Source organism: Sus scrofa, chromosome 5, assembly GCF_000003025.6.
Source record: "Sus scrofa isolate TJ Tabasco breed Duroc chromosome 5, Sscrofa11.1, whole genome shotgun sequence".
NCBI classification, from domain to species: Eukaryota; Metazoa; Chordata; class Mammalia; order Artiodactyla; family Suidae; genus Sus; species Sus scrofa.
In genome coordinates, this window is record NC_010447.5 from 20,444,998 (window position 1) to 20,449,230 (window position 4,233).

The following is a 4,233-nucleotide window of genomic DNA, read 5'->3' on the forward strand; positions in this document are numbered from 1 at the left end:
GCATGGAGACTAGAGGTCATAATACTGTAGTGCATACGTGAAAGTGAGTAAGAGAGTAGATCTTAAAAGGACTCAACACAAGAAAAACATGTTTGGTAACTATGTAGGTGATGGGTGTTAACCAGACTAAATCGGGAAATAATTATTGCACAATGTCTGCAGTGATCTGTTATATACCTGAAACTAATCTAATGTTACAGGTCAATTATACCTTAAATAAAAAAAATCTCCTTGGTCAAATGTGGATGGTGTTAGGGGAACGACTAATTATTTCTAAAGTTAGTAAATAAAGGGACAGAATTTTTTTAAAAGTTCCCCTAGTACAAGTATCAGTACTTTCTGAGGAAAATATTGTAAAAACACAGGAAAATGGCGTATTAATAGGAAATCCATTTTGCACTTAGTAAAGGTAAAAGAATGTGGATCCCTGAAGACCTTACTTATAGGTTAGAAAACTATGATTACCTATCAATACAACAGAGGATAGATGAAAAATAACTTTCACCTAGCTATTGATCTTTTAACCTAGGATAATATAATCTCTACACTTTGGCCTTAATATTTCACTGAAGGAAATACTGAGCCAACATGGAAGGATCAATATACCAACAGGAATAAACAATAAAATGGTGGAGTCCCCACAATGGCTCAATGATAATAAACCCAACTAGTATTCATGAGGAAACAGGCTCCATCACTGGCCCTGCTCAGGGGGTTGAAGATCTTGCATCACCTTTAGCTGTGGTGTAGGTCACTGATGTGGCATGGATCTAGCATTGCTGTGCCTGGGGCATAGGCCAGCAGCTGCAGCTCTGATCTAACCCCTAGCCTGGGAACTTTCGTATGCTGTGGATGCAGCCATAAAAAGACACAAGAAAAAAATAGATAAAGGAAAACCCGCTGGCTGCACTTGGGTGATGTTTAATATTCATCAGCTCTGATATTACACATGAATTCAGTGACTGCACTCATTGAGATTTTTCCCTCAAAAGCACATTCATATCAGGTGCATCAATCTAATTATTTATTATTCCTGCCCATCTTTGCTTCTCAAGCACCTCGGTTTTGACAATGAATTATATAATAACACTACCTTTGTTTTGATTACCAATACAAATACTGTCGTCATGAATCCAACATATTCAGGTAAATGTGCATCAATAACCAGAGCGCAATGATTCAGGCCTGGGACTCTGGAGCCCTTCTGGGGGCTACCATGTATCTAGGAAACAGTGGCCACAGACTTTATCTCTCTGTGCCCCATTTTTCCCATTTTTAAAATGGAGACTATATACCTCCCAACCTCACAGGATATCCTAAGGCTTATATGGACTGATCTGTCACATACTCACACCAGTGCATGGACCATGGCAAGAGACTTCTAAGCATGTATTATTATGCTTATATGGAATTATATTCATATGATGGCTTCTACTCAATTAGGTTATAAGAAAATACATGATGGAGGGCTTAATAAAGACAGCTGACACTGAAATCCAGAGAATAAGAGGTTGAGAAGTAAATGCAAAATGTAAAAACAGAGGCAAAAAATGTGGACTTGAAAGAAGTGAGAATGGAGTAAAGAGTTTCACGGAGAGGGTATTCGGCAACTATTGTCTTGACAGCTTCTCCACAGTATAGTGTTTCAATCTGAGGGGTTAAATGAACCATCAAAGCACAGCTTTTGTGTCCTTTAGCGTTTCACTCATACACTCAGCAGAACCTCGCAAAGAAATGAAAGTGCAGCAAAGTAGCCACGTTGTACTGCACAGTGTGATCCAAGAAGTAACATAACATCTATAGGAAGTAAAGCCTGCGAAATTATACAAGCGGATGTTTTAGAGATAAAACCGCCTTTACCTTTATAATGACTGATCAAACAACAGAAAGCCAAAAAAAAATTATTTTAGAGAGAACTGAAAAGCTTAGTTTGGGTCCTGATAGGAAACTTTATTTTAGGATTGTAATAATTCCCAAATTTTACACCAAGGGCGTGAAACTGAAGGTAATTCATTTTTTTAATTTCACATATGAATTGAAGAAAAACATTTGACAGTATTAAAAATTAGCTATAATATATGAAATGAAAAATAAGTTCATTATAATAAAAAAAAGGACAACCCAGGTTAGGATCTAAAAATACTTAATTCATTATAAATTAATTTTAGGAGTTTACTAAAGGAAAAGTTAGACTATAAGTCAACAACTAAAACTTATATAATAATTCCATTGTCCCCATTAGGTATAAATAGACTGGGGAGCACAGTTCACTAGAAACTAGGAAATGCATTCCTCAGATCAACAAGTAAAACTCATGGGTGCTAGATGAGTCAAATATACAAGAGAGTGCTCATCACTAGGATGATGGTGTCGTTGAATTCTGCATTCAAATCTCTCTGACTCTTACACAGAGGGTTGGCAAAATCCAGGAGTCAATAATGAGAAACCACACTGCAATAACAACATTCATCCTTCTGGGACTGACAGAAGATCCTCAGCTGCAGCTCTTGCTTTTCCTTTTTCTATTTCTCACCTACATATTGTGTGTAACGGAAATCTGACCATCATCACCCTCACCCTGCTGGATCCCCACCTTAAAACCCCCATGTATTTTTTCCTCCAAAATTTCTCTTTCCTAGAAATCTCATTTACAACTGCCTGTATTCCAAGATTCCTATACGATATATCAACTGGGGACAGAACAATTACCTATAACGCATGTTTCACTCAATTATTTTTTACATACCTCTTTGGGATAACTGAGTTCTTTCTCTTGGCGACCATGGCATATGATCGCTATGTGGCCATCTGTAAACCTCTGCATTATATGACAATCATGAGCAACACACTCTGCAAAACAATGGTTGTCTGCTGTTGGGGGGCAGCACTTCTGATTATCCTCCCTCCACTCAGCTTAGATTTTCAACTGGAATTCTGTGATTCTAATCTCATTGATCATTTTGCCTGTGATGTGTCTCCCCTCCTAAAGATCTCATGCTCAGACACCTGGCTAATTGAGCAGATGGTTATAGCCTCTGCTGTGCTGACCTTCATCATCACCCTTGTAGGTGTAGTTCTCTCCTACATAAATATCATCAGGACGATTCTAAAATTCCCTTCTGCCCAACAAAGGAAAAAAGCTTTTTCCACCTGTTCTTCCCACATGATTGTCGTTTCCATCACCTATGGCAGCTGCATCTTCATCTACATCAAACCATCTGCCAAAGAAGAGGTAAATCTCAATAAAGGAGTGGCATTGCTTATTTCTTCCATTTCGCCAATGCTGAATCCTTTTATATATACTCTGAGGAATAAGCAAGTTAAACAAGCCTTTCAGGACTCACTCAAAAAAACTGCATTGCTTTTAAGAAAGTAAAATATATCTCTTGATGAACCAACTCAAAAGACAAACATCCAACCTTATTTTTTCATTAAGCTGACAACCAAAAGTGTAATTTTGCAACTTATACATCAATCAGGATGACCCCACTGGCATTTAATCGTCAGTTTCCCTTCATATGCTAAAGAACTAATTATCAAACACTGCTTTATGGGGAAAACATATATTATTTTTCATCCTTGGCCCTGAACCCATCACAGATAAATCATTCCTTCTTCTTCCTTTAGATGTTTCTTTCCAGATATTTTAAAACATTGGTGTAGAGATGTCATTCTTTTTTATTGAATTACAATTGATAGACAGTATTAGTTTCAAGTGTACAACACATTGATTCAATATTTTTATAAAGGATGAAATGATCACCAATCTGTCGAGCCTCCATATGTCGACACATTAATTTGGGAGAATTATGAGCACTCTTAAACCAATACAGTTGACAACTTAGATGAAATGGGAAAGGTCCTGAAAAAATACAAATGCCACACTGACACAAAACAAAGAAAACATCTGCATACATCTCTATTTTACAAACTGAATTAATACCCAAAAATCTTTTCACAAAGAAAACTCCAAAATCATGGGGTCTTATTGGTGATTACTATAAAAGGGATCAATAATCCAATCTATGAAAATCCTGACACAACACATGAAGAAAGAATAGTTTCTCACTCATTCTAAGAAATTCACATCAATCTGATACCAACACCAGAAAAGGAACTAGAATGAAATTGTAAACCTGCACCCCTCATGATCACAAATGCAAGCATCCTTAAAAATTTACCATCAACGTTCAATCGTAATAACCAAATAAAAATGGCAGAGAAAATTTAGTA

General features: G+C 36.8%; 1 pseudogene; it reads left to right on the forward strand.

Annotated features, from left to right (window-relative positions):
* On the forward strand, window positions 828–3,872 carry LOC100154754 (annotated as a pseudogene).